The sequence below is a fragment of the Castor canadensis genome, chromosome 12 (genome assembly GCF_047511655.1).
Source record: "Castor canadensis chromosome 12, mCasCan1.hap1v2, whole genome shotgun sequence".
Classification (NCBI taxonomy): domain Eukaryota; kingdom Metazoa; phylum Chordata; class Mammalia; order Rodentia; family Castoridae; genus Castor; species Castor canadensis.
In genome coordinates this window covers 49,609,621-49,637,544 of record NC_133397.1, presented here as the reverse complement: position 1 = coordinate 49,637,544, position 27,924 = coordinate 49,609,621, and positions in this window count along the sequence as shown.

Sequence of the window (27,924 nt, the reverse complement as noted above, 5' to 3'; positions counted from 1 at the left end):
GAGAAAAGGGCAGAACAGGTTCTGCCTGGAAGCAAGGAAGTGGGGGCAGAGAGAGGGGGCAGGGGGAGGGGGGAGAAATGACCCAAATAATGTATGCACATATGAATAAATGAATAAAGAAAAAAAGAAGGGAAAAATTTTTTTAATTATAAGAAAAGTTGGAAAATGACTTAAATATAATATCCAAAATAAAAATATGACGATACACACAGAAAATATCATAAAATAAAACTGCATATAAAATATTGAAGATTAACAAGTTAACAAGAGCTGAATTTTACATGGCATGCCCTGTCAAGGTGATTCTTTATTTTCAAAAATCTATATTCTATGTACGTGAAATTTAACCAGAGAACTAGACTGTGTAAATATCTACTTAGGTAGGTTTGGCTACATTTGGACTCAGCTGAATATATTGTGAATATTTCTTTCTTTAGTCCTAGTGTTCTCATTTGAAAATTTCTTCTCCTTGGGTGCTTTGGCAAAAGTATATAAGCAGCTGTTCTATTTATACTGGTAATCTGCACTAACATATTCTCATTGCCTGAGGGCTTGTTTTGAACCATCATGAATGCCAAAATAGATTCTGTCAAAGGATTTTTTAGAGGGCTTCATTGTGATCTTCACACAGAATATGAAAGTCTACAAGCACTATCCTTATAAATGCCTAGATTTGTGGGTTTAAAATAGATGCAACAAGTCTAAGTCTGTAGTATAAGTGGTCACCTCTAATCCAGCTACTGTTATTAAATATGTAAATCTCTGAACTACATAACAAGTGTTTCTATTTTTCCTATGTTCAATAGAAGCTTTACATAAAATATCTAAATTATGTAGAACAGTGTTGATGTATGATGTCAAATTTTTGAAAATATTTAGTGAATTAATAAATAGCACCTTCAGAGCCTAAAGGTAGCACTAATTTAAACATTTATAATGGGAAAATATATACATAAAGGAGGAAAATTCTAGCATTTATTGAGAACATTCTGGATTTCAATAACTGTAACAGATGGTTTATAAATATTATTTCATTTTAACTATACAATGACCTTAAAATTCATATTATTTTTCAAATGCAGAAACCAAGACTTAGAAATAATAAGTTAAGTCAGAGAAAAGAGGAGTTCATGACTCCAAACAAGTACTGTGTGGCTTTAAAATCCCTCCTTATGAAATAAACTTTCTTACAATGTTAACACAATTACCAAGCCCTTCATAGTCTCCTTTTTGTCAGTAACGGAGAACGTGCAAAATAAAAACAAAGATTAGGTTGTTTGTTTGCCTATATAGGCACATTCCGAGAGTAGGAGTGCCTCTGTAGCATGTTGGACTTAACTCCTGCAAGTTCAGAGCAGGTTGTGATGAAAATCCTGATAAAAATACTAATATAAAGGCAACATGTATTATTGTATCCTTTGTAAGCTTACAAAGACAGCAAATGAATATGTTGGACCTATTTCTTATTGAAAATGTGGTTTTGATAGAGAAAACCTGGGACAGTTTGGGAATGAGAACATGTGAATAGGTATGCCTGTGAATATTTAAATCTCCAAATTAGAATAATTTTGATAGGATGGCCTACATTGAAATGGTAATTTTTTTTCCAAATGTATTTTAGGACACAAATCAACAAAAGAGAAGAGCTAAGTGCTTATGAGCACTGGCTAAAAAAATCAATTAATGGGATGTTCTAACATGTCCTTATAATCTCCCTAGTTAGGCTTCTTAAAAAGAAGTTATTGCTGTGCAAAACAAATGGGGGTGAAGTGAAATGTCAAAGAAGTGTGTCAAATAAAAGTGATAATGGAAATGGGAAATCATGGGAAGGTGTTTTGCTATGTTTGCCTCAAAGTGACACTATGTGTTTTCCCAAAACAAGAACGTATCAGGAATAGTAAAGGACTCATAAGAATGGAAAACTGACTCTGCTATTAAGGACAGTACACTAGAGAAAGAATCACTTTAAATGTGAGCACAAGTTCTGAAATTTGTTAGATGAATAGATTTAGGCAAATCATTTCATCATTTTGAGTTTTGGTTTCCCAATTATAAAAAAGGAGATTATAACATATATTTAGATATATTGCTAAATTTTATTAAATATTATTTGTGAAATAATCAGCAATGCATAAATGAGAGCTTTTGTCATTAATATTGTCACTGGCACTGCTTTTTAAATCACTAATTGTCTTATCTTCTCTGTCCATGACAGAGAATCACTAATTCTCTGTCATGTAAGCTCCTTCAGAGAAGATAATCCAACTTAACATTAATGTACACTCTTGTCCCAATCATAGAGCCTTGTGTATACTTGTTTCTGAAATCATTGTCATGGAAGACCAATTAGGCTAAACATAAACACATTTTGTGTTTAGAATGTGGGAAAACACCTGCAACTAAGAATCCAGTACAAGACAGAGGTTTATTTTTTATAAAGCAACCCTATTTTGTCTCTTTAAGACATGAATTTTTTAATTATATTATTGTTGTAGTGGGGAGTACACTGTGACATTTACAAAAGTTTTTTAAAAAATATTATAGTTGAAGTCACCTTCTCCATCATTCTCCTTTATTCTCCTCTCCCCCCATTCCTAGAATAGTTTCAACATGACTCATGTTTCCATTTTCATACATTAGTACATAATATTTCCACTATACTCAGCCTGCTTCACCCTTTCCTTATATCCTCCCCCTTCTGACTGGTACTAATTCCCCAGACAAGACGTGTTTTATCCTTTCTGTTCTCTATTTTTGAAAAAAGACACTTTATTTTGTTTAAGATAGATATACAAGGGACTTCCTTGTTACATTTCCATGTATTATAATTTGAATTGGTTCATCCCCTCTATTCTTCTCTTTTCTATCTTAGACTCCTTCATATGGAGATTTCAACAGGTTTAAAAATTCTATATTCATTCTTGTATAGAAAGTTCATCAACCATATTCACCATGGCTCAAGTGGTAAGGGGACCTGCCTAGCAGGCATAAGCTATAATTGTGTTAACCACTTTGATGACTGGTTCGTTCACCCTGAAAATCTATGCTGCTACTGAAACTATTTTTTTCAAGGTTCATTACTTCAAATACTGGACCTCCTCTGAGTTATGTCACTCCCCAAATGATTGACAGTCATTATAGTTCTACCAGGTGTAACTGAAGATAGCAAATATTTTAATATTTTGATGTTAATATAAATTTCCAGGGGTATTCATACATCAAAGAAAATATTATGAAAACTCATGTATTTAATTTCAGCTGATTCAAAGGATGGTATGGCAAATATTTTTAATTCTATGACTTGGGAACATTTTTATAAGTATTATTTGTGTGCTCATACACTCTACAGATAGATACATAGCAACTAAGTTAGTGACATTTATTTCAATCATTGGTGATAGCTTACTTGAATAAGAATTTTCTTAGTTGTAGGTAATTTGCCACACTGATTCTGTTAATGCTGATATTCATTTATAGAACTAGTTAAGTGCCAAAACATAGTAAAATGATTTAAAAATAATGATAGGACATTGAGGAAAATAGTGATTTATAATATTGATCTCAAAAAATTAACAGCAATTGTTTTAAAATCATGTTATAGATGATAGTAAATAATATAATTACTTTTGTAAAATTAGGAAAACAAATTCAATAAATACACATCTTAAAATAGACTAAGAGCAGTTTCAAATGTTGACATCTGATCAGTAGGAGCAAAAAGTTTGTAAATATCTTCTTCAGATTATTTTAAAGCAAAAAAAAAATCATTCAATCTCAACTCCCTTTTCAATATCAGAATATATTAGTCAATCATTTCAGATCTACCACAATTACTTTCTGCAAAAGAATATGATATAATTCACACTGACATGCAAAATCACCAGAAAAAAAGAATGTAGTAATATCACAAAATGCACCCTGTCAAACATTTTCTGCATATTGTCTTCTTTGGAAAGAAATGTAAATGGTGCTAGAAATTTTATTGTAGGTGAATACATCAAGAGAGACTGAGACAGAAACAAAGAGAAGTTCCTTGTACCAGGAATTTGGTAACCAAATTTGTTAACAATTTGGTACAAAATTTTTCCATAGTTAATACTTATAGTTTTAAAACTTCATCCTTCTGAGATTAATATGTAGTGAAAACAAAGTATTTTCACAAAATACATGTTTCTCTAATAGGTGAAAACAATAGTAAAAAAATTAATATGATATACTGGACTAATAGTTTTCTTCTTACTATTCACTGCCATACATGGTGAATTCTGGAAATTTCAATAATGTCTTAATAGCTAAGCAGAGTTTCTTTTAGTATCTGATAACTTCTGGATATAAACTTAATCAAGATAATCTCATTCCAAAGCAAATATATTTTATAGTATTATTAGATAACTAAATTGATTTTTTTAACTTTGAAAATTGTTCAGTGACCATAACAGGACTTCATCTTAATAAATACTAAACTTGGTGAGTTGTTATTAGAAAGGTGACAGGGAAGTAGCCAGATAATTTTCAGTTTTTTCATGAAGAGAATTAATATGTACATTGAAATTGAATAGTGATATAACTCAAAATTTAATAACAACTATGTCAACTGTTTCTAAGACAACACATGATACACATAACATCTTGGGTCATCTTAAATTCTTATAAAAAGTACACAGTAAAGGAAGATATAATAGTTATTTTAAAAACTTTGTATAGAGAAGCATTCCTTATAATCTTTCTGCTAGTTCAAAATTCACAATTTAAAAGGTTTTGTGGCATAACAGTGTAAGGAGTGCTTTGGATCTGCTTTTCTATGAAACTAGTAAAAGTTATTTAAAATGTTTAAGTCTCTGGAAATCGGCCTAAGTGCATAGAGAAAAATGAAAAAATATTTATCAAGAAAATCTATTAAACCCTGGTTAGAACAATGAGAATCTTATAATTTGTACCAGAACTTATTCCTTCCCTCTTTGACTCTCAGTTCAGTGAGATGAAAGGTATAATTTCAGGTTTTTACAGCCAGGAAGAAAAGGTCTCTCTCTTCTCAACAGCTACTGATCAGAAGGCTATATTCCCCACAGTGGCTGGATATCAGAATTTCTCATACTGTACCCATCTTCTTGTTGAGTCTGTCCAGATTTATGGAACAGTGAGCCTAGATTCCCTAGTATTCAAATAGGAATACTATTTATGTTTTCAAATGGGAAATCTGCTTCTGTTCTCAACTCAATGGGAAGCCTAGAGAAAAAAATGAGGACCTAGGTCACCTGAGGCCAGATCAAAGCAAAGCAAGCAGACAGAGACTGGACTATATTTAGTGAAAGTGTGATATATCTGGTGCTCAACCAGCTAACATAATCCACAAGCAAAGTTAATCTAATTATTCCCAGAAAAGGTGGGAAATGCTAGTTGGCTTGAATCCCTAGATAGCTGGCTTTCAAGTCTATGGGTCCCTCCATAACTACAACTTCCCAGGGAGAAAGAAATTCCCACAGCAAATTCCAAAAGCTGTTCCACATTTGTAATTTTAAATAATGCTTCCTGTGGCTTCAGGTAGTCGTTAAAATTATGAAAGGACCGTTTAATTTCCCAAGTGTGTATGAACTAGTATGTTCTCTTGTTACTTGCAGCTTTAGTCTTATCCTATTCTGGGCAGGGTCTACACATGGTTTTTGCAGCCACAGGAAGCAGTGCAAGTTATGAGTTACCACAACAAATACATGCCAGTTCTCACATACCTGGAAACTTGAAATGTGTCACCTATGTAACTAAAGATTGCTTTCAGACACCATACAGAATGTGATAAGACCAAAACTACAAATATAAGCTAGTTTTCTCAAATCTGGAAGGACAAAGTAGTGTTTCTATACCCTAACAAACCACTTGCAGACTCTATGCAAGGAGGAAAAATACCTCACAGTACAAAATAATACAACCCATGGCTTAGCAGAACAGTGGAATTGCAGTACCTTATCCTAATCACACACAATAAACAATGATCTTTCAAGATAGCAGGATAAATCCAGCTACTACAACTGAATTCAGAGTAAAAGTTGAAGGCCAGACACTTGGGGAATCTAAAAGCAAGTGTGCCAGTCAAGGGACATTACGCTGGATCAGCTAGAATCAAAGGTCAGTACAAACAGTAAATGTTTACCACTTCCAAAGGCTACCTTCAAAGCCAGAAAAGATGATTGCTTCCATAAATGTGTAAACACCAACAAGACATGGGGTCAGGGGGCTGAAGAAATAGGAAATCATGTCACCTCCAAAGAATCCCCAAACAAAACTCCAAAAAATGGACCCCAAAGAAAAGGAGATTGATGAAATGTCAGAAAAATGAATAACAACTTGGAGTTCAGTGAACTCCAAGAATATACAGATAAAAAGACTAGATGAAATTTGGAAGGCAATACAAGACAAAATGAGAAGTTTGACAAATAAAAAATATCTGAGATCCTACTGTTGAAGAGTACAATGACTGTTGTAAAAATGCAATTGAATCCAACTTTACTGTGTTCAAAAAATAACAAGTGAGCTTGATGACAGAACATTAGAAACTGCCCACCAGAAGAACAAAAAAAGAAAGAATTAAAAAGAGTTAAGAATGTTCTCAATTATAGCACAAGGGTTGGGGGCATGCTCATAGAGCATTTGCAAGGCCCTGAGTTCCCACTCCAGACTTGCCAAAAAGAGAAAAAGAAAGCATTATTGGGCACCATCAAGAGCTCTAACCCATTCATAATAAGAATTTAAGAAGGCAAGGAAGGAGAAGTAAGGTCAGTAACCATGTTTAAATAAATATTGGATGAAAAATTCCCTAACATGAGGAAAGAAGCCAATATTCAAATATTGTTGATCTCCAATCAAACACAACCCAAAAAGAGTTCACCACAACATATGATGAAGAAAAATCAGACACAGAAAAATTCTAAGAACAAATGATAAGAAATCTGTCACATACAAAACAGTCCTAATATACACAAAAGCTGACTTTCATCAGAAAACTTGCAGGTGAGGAGTGAATGGGATAATATATTCAAAGTGCTAAAGAAATGAAAAAGAAAAAAATATCCTGCCAACAAAGAGTACTATATCTGGCATTGACGTCCTGTAGAAATAGAGAAATAAAAACTTTTCCAGATAATCAAATTCAGAGGGGATTCATTAATACCAGACTTATCTTGGAAGAAAACTCAAGAGAATTCTTCAAACAAAAAAAAAGAACATGTGTGACTTTAAAACAGGTGAAGATATAAGATTCATTGGTAAAAATAAGCACTAGACAAAATGTAAGTACTCTGATATAATCATAGGGAGTGATATATCATAAATAGGAAGATTAAAAGGCAAATGAAATAAATATGATAGCAACCACAATCACTTTTCAATGAATAAGACAGTAAAAAAAAGATATAAATTGAAACATCAAAAATTGAAAATGTGGGGAGATCCAAGATGACGACAGAGACAGAGCCACAGACCTCATGAGCTCCTGACCCAGAGACCCTGCCGAGAAGCTGGAGACACACCTGGCTGAGGTAAAGCACCAGGGAGAGCCAAAACCATGGCACTCTAAACACTTAGATCGTGGAAGGCTTCTCCATGCCACCATCTAATAAAAGAACAGTGGTCTGCCAAATCCCCGCCACATATGTCTGCAGAGCAGCTGCTCCATTCTGCCAGGCTCTCCACCCTTCTGGCTGCTCCAGGCCACAGCCCCACCCCTTGGGTGAAGCCAGCCCCAGCTCTATAGGCTTCCCAGATAACTGCTCCACCAGGCTGCCATTTGGGACACCAGTAGAGGACTCCAAGCATGCCAAAGGGACACACACAGACTGGACGGGACACTAAGGAAGCAAAAACATTTAAGCCTGCAATCCTACTGTTCCAGAACTGGTGATTTTTTTTCTTTTTCGCCCTTTTTAAGGGTTTGGCAGCCTGGTTTGCTGTTTGATCACCCACCATCTCTCCCATTTTTCTTTCTTTTTTTTTTCCTCTCTTCTCTCTTCCTTTTATCTTTCATTCTCTTTCTCTTTTTTCTCCTTCGCTCATGATTTTGTTAGTATTAATATTGTAACCCAGCTAATATCAAAGTCCAGGGACAGAAACAGTACCTAGTAGAAATATGGGAAGAAGAAAAAGAGATGGAAACCATTCTCCTTCCCAAAATAAAATCATACAGGACTTAGAGCAAAATGAAGAAAATGGATACCCAGATCCAGACTCCAACAAAACAAAGGTAAACTATACCAAGGAACCCAATGAAGACCACAACAACACCCTGAAAGAAGAAATTCTACAACTAACTAATGAGAATTTCATAGAGATGCTACTAGCATGGTCAACCAAATATACAGGAGACACTCAAGAAATTCCAAGACAACAAAAATAAAGATATGAGAAAACATAGAAACACATAAATGAAATCACAGGAGCCCTAAACAAACACCAAACTGAAACAGATCACCATAAGCAGAGAGATAAATGATTAAGGGCAAAAATTGACAATATTAAAGAAGAAGTAAACCATGATATGGAAAACCTCAGAAAAAAGAATGAAAGAGAAATACAAAGCAAAATGGAAGGCCATTCCACCAGAACAGAACAAACAGAACATAGAATCTCAGAACTTGAAGATGAAATGGCAATTAAAGGAAAAACTGAAGAACTATTAATTAAACAACTCAATACCTGTGAAAAGAAAATGAAAGAACTCACTGACTCCATCAAAAGACCAAACCTGAGAATTATGGGCATTGAAGAAGGAGAACAGGTGCAAGCAAAAGGAATGCATAATATATTCAACAAAATAATAACAGAAAATTTCAAAACTAGTGAAAACTATGCCCATTCAGGTACAGGAGGCCACCAGAACACTGAACAGACCTGACCAAAATAGAACTACCCCACAGCATATTATCATTAAAACAACAAGTACACAGACTAGAGAAAGAATATTAAAGGCTGTAAGAGAGAAACAACAAATAACATACATAAACCCATCAAAATCACAGCAGACTTCTCAACAGAAATATTAAAAGGAAGAAAAGCATGGGGAGAGATCTTCCAAGCACTGAATGAAAATAACTTCAATCTTAGGATACTTTGCCCAGCAAAACTATCATTCAAAATAGATGGAGCAATAAAAGTCTTCCATGATAAGCAGAAACTAAAAACTATATAACCACCAAGCCACCACTACAAAAGATTCTCCAAGGAATCCTGCACACAGATAATGAAAGCAAACAAAACCATGAAAGGGCAGGCAATACCAAACCACAGGAGAAGAAAAGGCAAGAAAGTAAAGAGTAACATTGACTCAGCTATACATAATCAAACTCTTAATCAAAAAGACAGCTACATGACAGGGATCACCATGTACTTATCAATACTAACACTGAATGTTAATGGACTAAATTCCCCCATCAAAAGACACTGACTGGCAAACTTGATTAAAAAGGAAGACTCAAGAATCTGCTGCCTACAGGAGACCTACCTCATCAACAGAAATAAACACTGGCTGAAAGTGAAAGGTTGGAAGAAGATTTACCAAGCCAATGGTCCCCAAAAATAGGCAGGAGTAGCAGTACTTATCTCAGACAAAGTAGACTTCAAACCTACATTGATCAAACAAGATAAAGAAGGGCACACCATACTAATAAAAGGGGAAATACACCAAAAGGAAATAACAATTACAAACCTGCATGCACCCAATGTCAATGCACCCAATTTCATCAAATATATTCTGAAGGACTTAAACCATATATAAACTCCAACACAGTGATAGTGGGAGATCTTAATACTCCCCTATCACCAATAGATAGGTCATCCAAACAAAAAATCAATAAAGAAGTCCTAGAACTAAATCACACCATAGATCAAATGGACCTAGTTGATGTATACAGAATATTTCATACAACTTCTGTACAATACAAATTCTTCTCATCAGCCCATGGAACCTTCTACAAAATTGATTGTATGTCAGGGAACAAAGCAAGCCTCACTAAATATAAGAAAATAGAAATAATCCCATGCATTCTATCTGATCACAATACATTAAATCTAGAAATCAACAACAAACACAGCAGTAAAAAACACGCAAAAAATTGGAAGCTGAACAACACATTGCTCAATGATGAATGGATCATCGATGAAATAAAAAAGGAAATTAAATGTTTCCTGGAAGTTAATGAAAATGAAAACACGACCTACCAGAACCTATGGGACACAGCAAAGGTAGTCCTAAGGGGAAAGTTTACAGCCATGAGTGCATATGGTAAAAGGACAGATAGATCTCAAATCAATAACCTAATACTACAGCTCAAATTCTTAGAAAACAAAGAACAAGCAAATGCCAAAACAAGTAGAAGTTAAGAAATAATTAAAATAAGGTCTGAAATCAATGAAATAGAAACGAAAAAACCATACAAAGAATCAATGAAACAAAATGCTGGTTCTTTGAAAAAATGAATAAGATTGACAGACCCCTGGCAAACCTCACTAAAATGAGGAGAGAAAAACCCCAAATCAGTAAAATCAGAAATGCAAAAGGGGAGATAATAAAAAATACCATGGAAATCCAGGAAATCATCAGAGACAAGATTGAGAGCCTATACGCTAATAAATTTGAAAAACTTGAGGAAATGGACAGATAGCTAGAAACTTACAACCACCCAAAACTGAACCAAGAAGATATTAGTCACCTGAATAGATCTATAACATAAAAGGAAATTGAAGCAGCAATCAAGAGTCTCCCAAAAAAGAAAAGTCCAGGACCTGATGGATTCACTGCTGAATTCTATCAGATGTTTAGAGAACTAATAAGAACTCTCCTTAAACTGGTCCATGAAATAGAAAGGGAAGGAACACTGCCTAACTCATTCTATGAAGCCAATATTACTCTCACCCCAAAACCAGACAAAGACACTTCCAAAACAGAGAATTATAGGCCAATATCGATGCAAAAATCCTTAATAAAATAATGGCAAACTGAATCCAACAACACATCAGAAATATCATTCACCATGACCAAGTCAGCTTCATCCCTGGGATACAGGGATGGTCCAACATATGCAAATCTATAAATGTAATACAGCACATTAATAGAAGCAAAGACAAAAACCACTTGATCATCTCAATAGATGCAGAAAAAGCCTTTGATAAGATCCAACACCACCTCATGATAAAAGCTCTAAGACAACTAGGAATAGAAGGAATGTACCTTAACATTTTAAAGGCTATTTATGACAAACCTACAGCCAATATCATACTTAATGGTGAAAAACTGAAACCATTCCCTCTAAAATCAGGAATGAGACAAGGGTGCCCACTATCCCCACTCCTTTTCAACATAGTACTGGAATTCCTAGCCAGAGCAATTAGGCCAGAAGAAGAAATAAAAGGAATACAAATAGGTAAAAAAACTGTAAAAATATCCCTATTTGCAGATGATATGATCCTATACCTTAAAGACCCAAAAAACTCTACCCAAAACCTCTTAGACACCATAAACAGCTACAGTAAGGTGGCAGGATACAAAATCAACCTACAAAAGTCATTAGCTTTTCTACATACCAACAACAAACAAACTGAGATGGAATATATGGAATTAATTGCATTCACAATAACTTCAAAAAAAATCAAATACCTAGGAGTAATTTAACAAAAGATGTGAATGAACTCTACAAGGAAAATTACAAACTCTTGAAGAAAGAGATCGAGGAATACTACAAAAGATAGAAAGATCTCCTGTGCTCATGGATCAGTAGAATCAACATGGTAAAAATGGCTATACTGCTGAAAGCAATCTACATGTTTAATGCAATTCCCATCAAAATTCCAAAGACTTTCATCAGAGAGATTGAAAAATCTACACTAATGTTCATTTGGAAACACAAGAGACTGCAAATAGCCAAGGCAATACTCAGCAAAAAAAGCAATGCTGGAGGTATAACAATACCTGCTTCAAACTATATTACAAAGCAATAGCAATAAAAACAGCATGGTTCTGACACAAAAACAGACATGAAGACCAGTGGAACAGAATAGAAGATCCAGATATGAATCCACACAACTATACCCACCTCATTTTTGACAAAGGTGCCAAAAACATGTGATGGAGAAAAGACAGCCTCTTCAACAAATATTGCTGGGAAAAGTGGTTACCCATCTGCAAGAAACTGAAACTAGATCCATGTCTATCACCCTGTACAAGTATCAACTCAAAATTAATCAAGGACCTAAATATAAGACCTGAAACTGAAGTTACTACAGGAATGAGCAGGTAACACTTTGAAACTAATAGGTATAGGCAAGGGCTTCCTCAATACAACCCCAGCAGCACAGCAACTAAGAGAAAGTATGGACTAATGGGACTTCATAAAATTAAAAAACTTCTGCATAACAAAAGAGAAATGGTCTCTAAACTGAAGAGACCACCCACAGAGTGGGAAAAAATATTTGCCAGCTATACATCAGACAAGGGACTGATAACCAGAATATACAGGGAATTTAGGAAACTAAATTCTCCTAAAATCAATGAACCAATTAAAAATGGGCAACTGATCATAATAGAGCTTTCTCAAAAGAAGAAATTCAAATGGCAAAAAATCACATGAAAAAATGCTCACCATCTCTAGCCATAAAAGAAATGCAAGTCAAAACCACACTAAGATTCCACCTCCCCCCTGTTAGAATAGCCATCATCCAAGACACCACCACCAACATGTGTTGGCAAGGATGTGGGGAAAAAGGAACCCTAATCCACTGCAAGTGGGAATGCAAGCTGGTACAACCACTCAAAAAAATTTGGAGATTTCTTAAAAATCTAAACATAGACCTGCCATATGATCCAGCAAGCCCACTCCTGGGGATATACCCAAAAGAATGCAACACAGGTTACTCCAGAGGCACCTGCACACCCATGTTTATTGCAGTGCTAGTCACAATACCAAGTTATGGAAATGACCAAGATGCCCCACTATTGATGAAGGGATCAAGAAAATACACTGGAATTTTATTCAGCCATGAAGAAGAATGAAATCTTATCATTTGCAAGTAAATGGATGGAACTAGAGAACATCATTCTGAGCAAGGTCAGCCAAGCTCAGAAGACCAAAAATCATATGTTCTCCCTCAGATGCAGACTTTAGATCTAGGGCAAATGCAGCAATGTGGTTGGCCTGGGACCACATGACAAGGGGAGAGCACATATGGGTGATATAAAAATAGGTAGAAAACCCAAAACATGAAAGCATTTGATGTCCCCACTCCAGAGGAGCTAATACAGAAACTTTAAAGCAACAGAGGTTATCATGAGAAGGGGATCAGTAAGCAGGGTAAAGATCAGTTAGAGATGAATCAACATGGGTCATAACATGTGTACATGAAAGCAATGCTAGGAATATTTCTGGATAGGTATCCTTAACTCAACTAGCAAAAAAACTTTGTCTTCCTTATGCTTGTCTCTTTTCTTCAACAAAACTAGTGATAAAGGCAGAACAGAACCTGCCTTGAACTGAGGGGGAAATGGGGGAGAGGGTGGGAGTAGGGGGCAGGGGGCAGAAATGACCCAAACAATGTATGCACATGTGAATAAATGAATAATAAAAAAAATTGAAAATGTTGGGACTTGTGGTTAAATTATAGACTTTTCCTTTTTCTACATTCAATGTTAAGTTGCTGTTTGTTTAAAATAGTCTAACTACAAAATGTTTTTATAAGTCTCATGGTGACCACAAAGCAAATAATTATAATAAATACATTAAAATTAAGAAGAAAGAAGTCAACCCATTGTGCTAGAAATCACACACAAAAGAAGAGAGTTAAAGAGAAGGAAAGGAACAAAGGGTCTAGAAAAACAACTAAAAATCAAACACTCTGGAGATAGTAAGTTTTTACCTATCTGTAATTACCTTGAATGTTGTTGAACTGAGTTTTTTAATTAAAAGTGGTAGAAGTGTGCTGACTACAAGAGGGTCACTTTATTAATAAGAATAGTATGCTAGTCAGCTTTCTGTTGCTGTGTCAAAAATACCTTAAAGGAGGAAAGATTTATTTTGGCTCATGGTTTTAAAAGCTTCAGTACAAGGTCAGCTGCTTCTATTGTTTTGGACTTGAGGTAAAGCCGTATATCATGGTGGCAGGATGATGTGACAGAAGAGGCTACTCCCCTCATGATGAGAAATAAAGGAAGGGACCAAAGTCCCTTTATAACTTTCAAAGTCATGTTCCCAGTGACCTACCTGTGACTAGGCTCCACATGCTAAGTTTCACTTCCAACAGTGACATCAGTTGGGATTCAAACCTTCAAAGCATGAGACTGAGAGAAATTTTATATCCAAATGATATCAGACACTTAAGTACTACAAGTATGAAGACAGAAAAAATGATGTTATATGCAAATGGAGACCCAAAGCAAGCAGGAATGTCTGTACCTCTTTCAGATAAAGTAGACTTCAAAAACTATAAGAAGAGAAAAATCCACTGGATAATGAAACAGTGATCAATACAAAAAGAATATACAACAGTTGCAAACATATATTCCTCTAATATCAAAGCACCTGAATATGTAAAACAAACACTAGCAGAAATGAAGGGAGAGAGAAACTGCAATACAGTAGCAGTAGTGGACTTCACTGCATTTTCATCAGCGGACTGATCACATAGAAAACAAAGAAACATGAGATGTAAATGACATGCAAGGTCAAATGGACATAACAGACATCACAGAACATTTCATGAAACAGCCATCAAATACACAATTTTCTCAACTGCATATAGGATATTCTCCAAAGTTGATCACATGTTAGGTCACAATACTTATCTTAACAAATTAAAAGAAATCATATCATGAATCTTTGCCATGATCACAATGAACTAAAATTGGAAATCAACAAAAAGAGGACTCTGACAACTATATAAATTAATGGAAATTAAGCAACATGCTCCTCAAAAACCAATAGGTCATGAAAGAAATTAGAAGAGGAATTAGAAAGTTACTTGAGATAAATGAAAATGAATATACAATATACCAAATCTTATGGGAGAAAGTAAAAGCAATTCTAAGAGAAATTTGTAGCAATGAATGCCTACATCAGAAAAGCAGAAAGATCTCAAGTGAGAAAACTAACAATTCATCTTAAGGAACTAGAAAAACAGGAACAATTAAACCCAAAGTTAGTGGAAGAAAAGAAGTAGTAAAGATAAGAGTAGAAATACATAGAGCGGAATCATAAAAATACAAAAGATCAATTAAATAGTATTTTTCTTAGAAGAGATGAAACTTAGACCTAATGAGAGGACTCAAAATTAGAGATAAAGATGGAGATACTGCTCATATCACAAAAATACAAAAGATCATTACAAATCATGATAGTTATATGCCAACAAATTAGAAAATCTAGAAGAAACATAAAAAAATGAATAATGAAGGAATAGAAATGGACCAATAATAAATAACAAGTTTGAATCAGTTATTAAGCTTTTCATCAATGAAAAAATGAGGACATAATGGCTTCACTGCAGGATTCTGTCAAACTTTTAAGGAAAACTAATACCAACACTTCTTAACATATCCAAAAATATTGAAGAGAGGGAATCCTTTCAAACTCACTTTATGAAGCTAGAATTACCCTGAAATAGAACTAGATAAAGACCAACAGCTTGAAAAGAAACCCTCACAAATTATAAGCAAACTGAATTCAGCAACCCTTAAAATGATTATTCACTGTGATGAGTGGGAGTCATCTCTTGGACATAAGGACAGTTCAATACACTAAAATCAATAAATGTGTTATGCCACATTAATATGGTGTGCCACACAAACAATAATGTATTTCAATAGTGCAGAAGAAAAGTATTTGATAAAATTCATCATCCCTTTGTGATCAAGATTCCTAACAAATACATAGAGGAGTACCTCCAACACAGTAAAAGCCACAAATGACAAACCCACAATTAACATAATACTGAATGGGGAAACACTAAAAGCATATCTTTTAAGAATCAGAACCAGACAGAGATGCCCAGTTTAGCACTTTTATTTAACATAAAACCATATGTTCTAGTCAGAGTGATTAGGGAAGGAAAAAGAATAAAGAGTACCCAAATTGAAAAGAAGTCAAATTGTTCTTTGCTGATAAGATGATCTTGTTCACAGAAAAATCCAAAGATTCTGCCAAAAAAAAACTATTGGAACTGAGAAAAACTACCAGATATGTAGGGTACAAAATAAATGTGCAAAAATCAGCAGTACTTCTGTATGTCAATATGAACCATTTGAAAAAAAATCAAGAGAACAATCTCATTTACAGTAGCTAAAAAGAAATAAAATACCTTGTGGGCTCCAGCAATCTTGCTGGGGTCTCCCTCCACAGGGCCACTTCTCCACAATAAACCCTGAGCTGGCGTTTGAGCAATCTGCCTGCTTATCCATTACAGGCCTCTTTCATTTTTAACATATGGTGTCAAAACCAGGGATGGCATGTAAATTTGGATCTTGGCAATCTGCTCTTGCACCTGAAAGCAGTGGGCAGCATCTGCTTTTCCAGGTTCACTATCAGATTCTGAGCAGAGATTGGAGTCTTCATTCCCATGCCATGCTTCCTTTCACTGTCTTTTCTTCACTTGAGCTCTTTCACACTTTCCTTTCTCCCCATCACTGGACTTCCATCCAACATCAGCATTCACATTTGGTCTGGCAACAGAAGATTAATGGCAACTGGAAGCCACTGCCCCCAACCAAGTCATCACTGGGTAACTCTGTCAATATCAGTACCAACCTGACTTCATCTGACCAAGATTGCTCAGACATCCTGTAAGGACCCAGGTTAGGACCTGGTTTGAGTTATTTCTATACTATTTTACAGAGGATCTTGAAGGGTGGACTGTGGGAGGTCCATGTATTCTCAAAAGGTGTCAATGAGCCAGGGGGAAAAAATGCCCCTTCTTCTCAAGAAACATCTGTTTGCACCAGGGAGACACTTCTCCTTCGACATCTGTCCATGCCAAAATCTCTGCCCTTGGGCAATAAAAAAAGCTATAAAACCTGATTTCCAACCCCTCCCGGAGGACCACCAATTTCCAGGTTTCGTTGCATGACCCCATGTGGCCTTTCCTTTCTTTTCTCTGCAAATAAAATTTTTTTTACCTTTGCTGCTGGAATCTGCCTTTGATTTCCATCCAAGTGTGGAACAAGGACCCTCATCACCTGAGCTTCCAAGCATATCATCTTCACGACCACGAAGGGACACTTCTTCACCTGAGGTCTGTATAGGTTATGCCAAATTGGAGGGGACTACCTAGGATGTGGCCATGATTGTCTGGCACTCCAATGGAGTCCATGGCTTAGCTATGGTGGAATTCTCAGGTCAACTTTTTTTTTCTCTCTTGCTATGGAGGGTTTCTCCTTCAGGAACATGGGGAAAAGGCTCTGAGCCTTCTACAGCTGTTAAGGCAGGCAAACCAAGAAATCAGGGGATGACTAGGGTCTTATATTGGACTGCCAATGCTACATGAGCGGAGCTAAAACCTCAGTGCACTGTTTTTCCTCTCTCTTTAAACCCTTCTCTTTGAGATCTCACCCACTAAAGAAGAGATCCTAAAACAGCCAGTGGGTAGGAAATTTTCTCTTCAATCTGCAAGAGTGCTCTGGCCAGGGCAACTCCCTGGTGGAATCTGAAGGCTGAAAATGCAACTTCCAGACCTGCCCTGAGGCTCCAAAAGTGGCTAAGTATGAGAACTCCTCTAGCTATGCCTATGGCACAGAGAAAATCAGATTTGTATACTTTCTTCACAGTTCCCATGGCCAGAGAGTAGAGGTTAACCCTCATTTCTTTTTTTTTTTTTTTTTGGTTTCTTCTTTTTTGTTTTTATTTTTTATTTTATTCATATGTGCATACAATGTTTGGGTCAGGTCATTTCTCCCCCCTTCCCCCACCGCCTCTTACCCCTCCCTCCCCCTCCCCCCTTGCTACCTGGCAGAAACTATTTTGCCCTTATCTCTAACTTTGTTAAAGAGAGAGTATAAGCAATAATAGGAAGGAACAAGGGTTTTTGCCGGTTGAGATAAGGATAGTTATAGAGGGAGTTGACTCGCATTGATTTCCTGTGTGTGTGTGTTACCTTCTAGGTTAATTCTTCTTGAACTAAACTTTTCTTTTGTTCCTGGTCCCCTTCTCCTATTGGCCTCAGTTGCTTTAAAGTATCTGCTTTATTTTCTCTGCGTTGAGGGCAAAAAATGCTATCTAATTTTTTGGGTGTCTTACCTATCCTTATACCTTCCTTGTGTGCTCTCGCTTTATCATGTGATCCAAGTCCAAGCCCTTTGTTGTGTTTGCCCTTGATCTAATGTCTGCATATGAGGAAGAACATATGATTTTTGGTCTTTTGGGCCAGGCTAACCTCACTCAGAATGATGTTCTCCAATTCCATCCATTTACCAGTGAATGATAACATTTTGTTCTTCTTCATGGCTGCATAAAATTCCATTGTATATGAATACCACATTTTCTTAATCCATTCGTCAGTGGTGGGGCATCTTGGCTGTTTCCATAACTTGGCTATTGTGAATAGTGCTGCAATAAACATGGTTGTGCAGGTGCCTCTGGAGTAACCTGTGTCACATTCTTTTGGGTATATCCCCAAGAGTGGTATTGCTGGATCATATGGTAGATCAATATTTAGCTTTTTAAGTAGCCTCCAAATGTTTTTCCAGAGTGGTTGTACTAGTTTACATTCCCACCAGCAGTGTAAGAGGGTTCCTTTTTCCCTGCATCCTTGCCAGCACCTGTTGTTAGTGGTGTTGTTAATGATGGCTATTTTAAGAGGGGTGAGGTAGAATCTTAGTGTGGTTTTAATTTACATTTCTTTTATTGCTAGATGGTTTCTTCTTCTATTTCTTTTTATTTACTTATATTTTTAAATTTATTTTTATTACCATATTATTATTGTACAGGGGTACATTGTGACATTTACAAAAGTGCTTACAATGTATCTTAATTAAATTCATCCTCTCCATCCATTCTTAGAATAGTTTCAGCAGGTCTCATTTTTCCATTTTCATGCATGAGGCCAATAGGAGAAGGGGACCAGGAACTACAGAAAGGTTAGATCAAGACGAATTAACCTAGAAGGTAACACACATGCACAGGAAATCAATGTGAGTCAACTCCCTGTATAGCTATCCTTATCTCAACTAGCAAAAACCCTTGTTCCTTCCTATTATTACTTATACTCTCTCTTCAACAAAATTAGAGATAAGGGCAAAATAGTTTCTGCTGGGTATTGAGGGGGTCGGGGGGAGAGGGAAGGGGTGAGTGGGTGGTAAGGGAGGGGGTGGGGAAATGACCCAAACATTGTATGCATAATGAATAAAAAAAAAAGCATTAGAAGAAGTCAGCTTATGGAAGGATAGTGAATGACGATGAAATATGTCACATCTGAGTAGGAACCAGACACAGTTGAAACACACTGAAAACTGCTGAGCAGCACAGATGGAAGGGAAAGGGACAGGAAGTGCAGTGGAAGGAAGTTACATTGACTTAAGCACAATGCATTTTCAGGTATAAAACCTGAAAAAACCCCACTGACCAACAAACCCCACTGTCCAACCCCACTGACCAACAGACAGACACCCAAACAATGAAGGACAAGAGTGAAAAACAGGTCACACTAAGAGGACACTAATAGGAGGGGAGGGTGAAAACAGGAAGTTAACGTGAATACAGTTGATGTGCTTTCTATACAAAAATGAACATAGAATTTTTTAGCCTGTTGAAATCACCATAAGAAGAGGACTAAGGTAGGAGAAAAATCAAGGGGATGAACCAATTCAGGATACAGTCCATATATACATGGAAATGCCATAAGAAACTCTACATAGTAAATTAAACAAACAAAAATGTCTTTTTTCAAAAACAGAGGACTGGAAGGTAAAACGGGTCCTGTCTGGGGGTTGGTATCAGTGAGAGGCAGAGAACATAAGGAAGGGGTGTAGGAGAATAAATATGTTGGAAATATTATGCATCCCTCACTTCTAGTGCTCCAGCACTGCCTCTGGCAGGATTGACTTGGAAAGCAATGGTGGCTTTCCAAGCACTGAGCTTGGAAACACTCTTTCCACCAATCAACAGGTTCTTCTTCCTCTTTCCCAAGTAGATCAAGATGAGTGGCCACCCTCTTTGTCCTAGACAGCAGTGGGCTTCCTTCTTTAGTCAAGTCTGGGAGAGAGCTCTACATTCCCCTGTTCAAAACCTAGTCCTTCAGGAACTCCCATGTTCCTAATGACTTCAGGAACTCCCATGGCCTTTCTGCTGCCCCCATGTCAACTGAGTGCACCAAAAAAGCTACTCTCTAACTTGGGCTTAACTGTTTTTGTTAGGCATCCAGTGGGTCTGGTTAAGCAAGTTCCTGCAGTCTGCCTCAGGGGAGAATAGAGTGCTACCTAAGGAGATAAGAGACTGCAGCAAAAGAATAATGCCTTTAGATGCTCCCTCAATTTTCATAGGATATATATATATATATGTATATAGGGGAAAAAAGTCTGTCTCATCAAAAGTCCCCATTCGTGCCTCCACAAGGGTCCTCCCTCCGGTCATGCAAGCCCTCTTGGTTGCTTTAGAGCCCCTCACTGATAGTTATTTTTTAAATTACAAGCCTTCAGCTGGTAGAGGAGAACCAAATACCTGGGTCACAAGGCAAACAGGCAAAATAAGACAAACAGGCAAAAAAAATATTGATCAGGGTCACTCCAACTGGGTGGTTGTGGCTGGATATATCTAAATGTCTTCCCATGACTTTAGCCACAGTTGGCAGTGGTGGGAAAGCAGGGGAGAAAGGGATGTCCTCTCCCATGTAAAGGATCTCATCACCTGGGGATGCCTGGGTAAAAGGAGAAAACTCCTCTTAAGAAGACCAATTTTCCCTTGCTTCCTTTTTTACATGGGGAATCAAGCTCCAGTATCCTAGAAGGATCCCCCATGCCTGTGTATAAAAACATTAGAAAGACCTTGATCCAGAAAGTTTTCAATGGAAGAGACTCAAGTTTTACTACACCCAGGCCTGGCCACAATATCTTCTGGGAGATGGGGAAAAATGGCCAAAAAGAAGGAGCATTAATTATAACGCCATTCTTGACAGTTATATATGTTCTGTAGAAAAGAGAGAGAAGTCCTGCATGTTCAACATTTTTTTTCCTAAGAGACCACCAAGAATGGCTGAGCAAACTCAGGCTAGATACCCAGACCATGGTGACCCTTTTCAAAAAGCCCCCAGACTCCCTTGAGGAACCAGAACCCCCAAAAAATCTGATGCCAAGTGCCCCCAACAATGTCAAAGGGGGCCTCCCCTGTGACAGAAATCAAACTTCAGGGAAACACAGGGGATCTATCTCACCCTGAGGAAATTGGTTAATGCCCCCACAGCTCCCCCTCTCCCATTACCCAGCTACCTCATCCCCCCAACATCGTCCCACAGGACTCTACCCCCTCCAGTTAATTCTCTGAGCATATAGGGCTCATATTCCTTTTAGATTAAGTGAGCTTAAGGAAATAAAAAAGGATTTAGAATAAAAAAGGCTGAAAACCTGGATCAGTACATCCAGGTCAGCCAAAATTTTGATTTAAGCTGGAAGGATGTAATGATATTATTATCTTAGACTCTCACTTCTCTGGAGAGACACAAATACTAGATCAGGCAGCTTCAGCTGGGGTGATTATCACTTAGATAAATGTGCCCCTACCGGCCTATCTCAGACCAGGTCTGTGGAGGAGAAGGGAGGTATGGGGGAAGAAAAACAGAGACACTGGATACCTATGGGAATCCTGATTCCCAATTCCCACAAGAGATAAGGCAGTGCCTGGATATGATCCTAAGTGAGACCCCGAGAATGACAAAGATTAGTGGACCCATAACTGCTTCATCCACTGTATTCTTGAGGGTCTAAGGAGAGCCAAGGTAAAACCCCTTAATTACTCCCAAGTCATGGGTGTACAGCAAGGACCCTTAGGAACCCCAGTAGCTTTCCTACAGAGACTTCAGGATGCTTTACAAAAGCATACCAACAATGTACTGGAGTCACAGGAAGAGGATATCATCCTAAAAGATAAATTTCTAACACAATCAGCCCCAGATATTCATAGAAATCTTCAAAAACTGGTGGTTGAAATGACCAGAGATCTAGACCAATTGGTCCACATAGCCACATATGTATATTATAATAGAGACTTAGAAAAGAAAGAAGGACCTGGAAAAGGAAAGCAGAAATGCACTGATATTAGCACTCTAAGAGGTTCCCTTGGGGAACAGTCCAAACCCACAGACAAGTTTTTGGGTTTTTTTTCCATCACTTTGAACTTTTTTTTATTTTTCATTTATTTATTTATTTTTATTAATTTATTCATATGTGCATACATTGTTTGGGCCATTTCCCCCGTGCCCCTGACACCTTCCTCTCCCCCCCTTGCTTCCAGGCAGAACCTGTTCTGCCCTTTTCTCCAATTTTGTTGAAGAGAAGACATAAGCAATAATAAGAAAAATATAGTGTTTTTGCTAGTTGAGATAAGGATAGCTATACAGAGAGATTCCTAGCATTGCTTTCTTGTACATATGTGTTACAATCCATGTTGATTCATTTCTACTTGATTTCTACACTACATCTCAGTCACCTTCCCATGTTGACCTCTGTCATTTTAAGGATACTGTATTAGCTCATCTGCAGTGGGGCATCAGGCACATTCAAGTTTTGGGTTTCCTACCTATGCCCATTCCTCCCATAAGTGCTCTCCCCTTAGCGTGTGACCCAAGTCCAACAACATTGCTGCATTTGCCCTAGATCTAAAGTCGGCATATGAGGGAGAACATGTGACTTTTGGCCTTCTGAGCCTGGCTAACCTCGCTCAGGATGATGTTCTCCAGTTCCATCCATTTACTTGCGAATTATAAGATTTCATTCTTCTTCATGGCAGAGTAAAACTACATTGTGTATAGATACCACATTTTCTTAATTCATTCATCAGTAGTGGGACATCTTGGCTGTTTCCATAACTTGGCTATTGTAAATAGGGCTGCAATAAACATGGGTGTGCAGGTGCCTCTGGAGTAACCTGAGTTGCATTCCTTTGGATATATCCCTAGGAGAGGGATTGCTGGATCATACGGCAGATCTATGTTTAGATTTTTAAGAAGCCTTCATATTTTTGTACTGAGTGGTTACACTAGCTTGCATTCCCACCATCAGTGTATGAGGGTTCCTTTTTTCCCACATTCTTACCAACACTTGTTGTTGGTGGCATTTTTGATAACTATTTTAACAAGGGTGAGGTGGAATCTTAGTGTGGTTTTGATTTGCATTTCCTTTATGGCTGGAGATGGTTTTGGCCATTTGAATTTCTTCTTTTGAGAAAGTTCTGTTTATTTCACTTGCCCATTTCCTTATTGGTTCATTAATTTTGGGAGAGTTTAGTTTCTTAAGTTCCCTGTATATTCTGGTTATCAGTTCTTTGTCTAATATATAGCTGGCAAATATTTTCTCCCACTCTGTGGGTGGTCTCTTCAGTTTAGAGACCATTTCTTTTTTTGTGCAGAATCTTTTAAGTTTTATGTAGTCCCACTTATCCATCCTTTCTCTTGGTTGCTGAGCTGCTGGGGTTCTATTCAGGAAGTCCTTGCCCATACCTATTGCTTCCAGAGTATTCCCTGGTCTTTCCTTTACAAACTTCAGACTTTTTGGTCTGATATTAAGTCCATGATCCATTTTGAGTTGATACTAGTACAGGGTGATAAACATGGATCTAGTTTCAGTTTTTTGCAGGCAGATAATCACTTTTCCCGGCAACAACTGTTGAACAGCTGTCTTTTTTCTCCATTATATGATTTTGGTGCCTTTGTCAAAAATATGGTGGACATAGCTGTGTGGATTCATATCCAGATCCTCTATTCTGTTCCCCTGGTCTTCATATCAGTTTTTTATTGCTATTGCTTTGTAATATAGTTTGAAGTCAGGTATGGTGATACCTCCAGCATTGCTCTTTTTGCTGAGTATTGCCTTGGCTGTTCATGGTCTCTTGTGTTTCCAAATGAAGTTTAGGGTAGATTTTTCAATTTCTGTGATGAATGTCATTGGGATTTTGATGGGAATTACATTAAACATGTAGATTGCTTTCGGTAGTATAGCCATTTTTACTATGTTGATTCTACTGATCCATGAACATGGGAGATCTCTCCACCTTCTGTAGTCTTCCTCGATCTTTCTTTAGGGCTTTGTAGTTCTCCTTGTAGAGGTCATTCACATCTTTTGTTAAGTTTACTCCTAGGTATTTGATTTTTTTTGAGCTATTATAAATGGAATTGTTTCCATATATTCTTTCTCAATTTGTTCATTGTTGGGGTATAGAAAAGCTAATCATTTTTGTAAGTTGATTTTGTATCCTGCAAACTTGCTGTAGCTGTTTATGGTTTCTAGGCATTTTTTGGTAGTTTTTTGGGTCATTAAGGTATAGGATCACGTCATCTGCAAATAGGGATATTTTAACAGTTTCATTACCTATTTATATTCCTTTTATTTCTTCTTTTTGCTTAATTGCTCAGGCTAGGAATTCCAGGACTATGTTGAATAGGAGTGGGCATAGTGGGCACCCTTGTCTCATTCTTGATTTTAGGAGAAATGGTTTCAGTTTTTCACCATTAAGTATATGTTGGCTATAGGTTTTACATATATACCCTTTACAATGTTGAGATACATTCCTTCTATTCTTAATTTTCTTAGAGCTTTTTTCATGAAGTGGTGTGGAATCTTATCAAAGGCTTTTTCTGCATCTATTGAGATGATCAAGTGGTTTTTGTCTTCACTTCTGTTAATATGCTGTATTACATTTATAGATTTGCATATATTGAATCACCCCTGCATCCCTGGGATGAAGCCAACTTGGTTGTGGTGCATGATCTTTCTGATATGTTGTTGGATTCAGTTTGCCATTATTTTATTGAGGATTTTTGCATCATGTTCATTAAGGAGATTGGTCTATAGTTCTCCTTTTTGGAGGTGTATTTGTCTGTTTTGGGGATGAATATAGTACTGGCTTCATAAAATGAGTTAGTCAGTGTTCCTTTCCTTTCTCTTCCATGGAAAAGTTTAAGGAGAATTGGTATTAGTTCTTCTTTAAAGGTCTGATAGAATTCAGCAGAGATTCAATCAGATCCTGGACTTTTCTTTTTTGAGAGACTCTTTATTGATGCTTCAATTTATTTTGTGTTATAGATGTATTCAGGTGATTAATATCCTCTTGGTTCAATTTTGGATAGTCATAAGTATCTAGAAATTTGTCCAGGTCTTCAAGATTTTCAAATTTATTAGAATATAAGTTCTCAAAGTAATATCAGATGATTTCCTGGATTTTGACATGTTTGTTGTTATCTCCCCTTTTGCATTTCTATTTTACTTATTTGGTTTTTTTTTCTCCTCATTTTAGCCAGGTTTTCCAGGGGGCTGTAAATATTTTTTATTTTTACAAAGAATTAGCTTTTTGTTTCATAGAGTCTTAGTATTTTATTTGTTTTTATTTCATTAATTTTGGCTCTTATTTTTATTATTTCACTCCTTCTGATTGTTTTGGGATTTAGTTGTTCTTGTTTTTCTAGGAGTTTGAGATGTAGCATTAGGTCTTTGATTTGAGATCTTTCTGTCCTTTTAATATATGCACTTATAGCTAAAAACATAACTCTTAGGACTGCCTTTGCTGTGTCCCATAGGTTGTGGTAGGTAGTGTTTTCATTCTTGTTAACTTCCAGGAACCTTTTAATTTCTTCATGTTTCATCAATGACCCACTGATCGTTGAGCAATGTGTTGTTCAGCTTCCAATTGTTTGTGTATTTTCTACTGTTGTTTTTGTTGTTGAGTTCTAGTTTTAATGCATTGTGATCAGATAAGATGCATAGGATTATTTCTGTTTTCTTATGTTTGCTGAGGCTTGCTTTGTGCCCTAAAATATGATCAGTTTTGGAGAAGGTTCCATGGGCTGCTGAGAAGAATGTATATTGTGCAGAAGTTGGATGAAATATTCTATAGACATCAGCTAGGTCCATTTGATCTATGGTGTGATTTAGTTCTAGAATTTCTTTATTGGTTTTTTGTTTGGATGACCTATCTATTGGTGATAGGGTGTATTAAAGTCTCCCACTACCACTGTGTTAGAGTCTATATGTGCTTTTAGGTCCTTCAGGGTAGGTGTGTTGAAATTGGATGCATTGACGTTGGGTGCATATGGGTTGATAATTGTTATTTTCTTTTGGTGTATTTCTCCTTTTATTAGTATGGAGTTTCCTTCTTTATCTTGTTTTGTCAGTGTAAGTTTGATTTCTACTTTCTGAGATAAGTATTGCTACTTCTGCCTATTTTCAGGGATCATTGGCTTGGTAAATCTTCTTCCAGCCTTTCACCCTAAACCAGTGGTGGTTGATGTCAATGAGATGGGGTTCCTGTAAACAATAGATTTTTGCATCTTCATTTTTAATCTAGTTTGCCAGACTATGTCTTCTGATGGGGGAGTTAAGTCCATTAACATTCAGTGTTAATATTGATAGGAATGTGGTGATTCCTGTCATTTAGCTGTTTTTGTTGTTTAAGGGTTTGACTATTTGAATCTGAATGAATGTTGCTGTCTTATTCCTTGTCTTTTCTTCTCCTATGGTTTGGTGATGCCTGTCCTTTCATGGTTTTGTTTGTTTTCTTTTTCTGTGTGCAGAATTCCTTGAAGAATCTTTTGTAGTGGTGGCATGGTGGTCATATATTGTTTTAGTTTCTGCTTATCATGGAAGACTTTTATTGCTCCATCTATTTTGAATGACAGTTTTGCTGGGTAGAGTATCCTAGGGTTGAAGTTATTTTCATTCAGTGCCCAGAATACCTCACTCCATGCTCTTCTTGCTTTGAAGTTTTCCATTGAGAAATCTGCTGTGATTTTCATGTTATTTGTATAACATGAAAATACATGTATGTTATTTGTTTTTTCTCTCTTACAGCTTTCATTATTCTTTCTCTTTTCTCTGTGCTTGTTGTTTTAGTGATAATCTGTTGTGGGGTAGTTCTATTTTGTTCAAGTCTGTTTGGTGTCCTGGAGGCTTCCTGTGTCTGAATGGGCATAGCTTTCTCCAGATTTGGGAAATTTTCTGTTATTATTTTGTTGAATATATTTTGAATCCCTTTTGCTTACACCTCTTCTTCTTCTTTAATGTGCATGATTCTCAGGTTTGGCCTTTTGGTGGAGTCAGTGAGTTCTTGCATATTCTTTTCACAGGTCTTGAGTTGTTTGACTAATAGCTCTTCAATTTTTCCTTTAATTTACATTTATCTTCAAGTTCTGAGATTTGTCTTCTGCTTGTTCTTGTTTGTTGGAATGGCCCTCCATTCTGTTTTGTATTTCTGTTTCATTCTTTTTTCTGAGTTTCCCCATGTCATGGGTCACTTCCTCTTTAATATTGTCATTGTTCATCTTTAATACATTTATCTTTTTATTTATAATGTTCTCTGTTTCACTTTGGTGTTTATTTAGGGCTCCTATGAGCTCATTTATTTATTTCTGTGTCTTCTCATCTTTTTTATTTTTGGTGTCTTAAATTTCTTGAGTGCCTATTTTATGTTTTGGTTTTCCATGTCTAGTAACATCTCCATGAAATTCTCAGTGACTACTTGCAGGATTTCTTCTTTGAGAATGTTCTTGTGGGCATTGTTGAGTTCCTTGGCATTGTTTACCTTTGTTGTGTTGAAGTCTAAAACTGGGTATCCATTTTCTTCATTTCCCTCTGAATCTTGTATTAAAATATTTTTTTAGGGGAGAATGGTTTCCAGCCCTTTTTCATCTTCTCATTGTTCCATGTACTGTGTAACTATGTTCTTGGTAGGCTAATTGGTGGTTTCAGTCACTTGTTTTCTTTCCCTT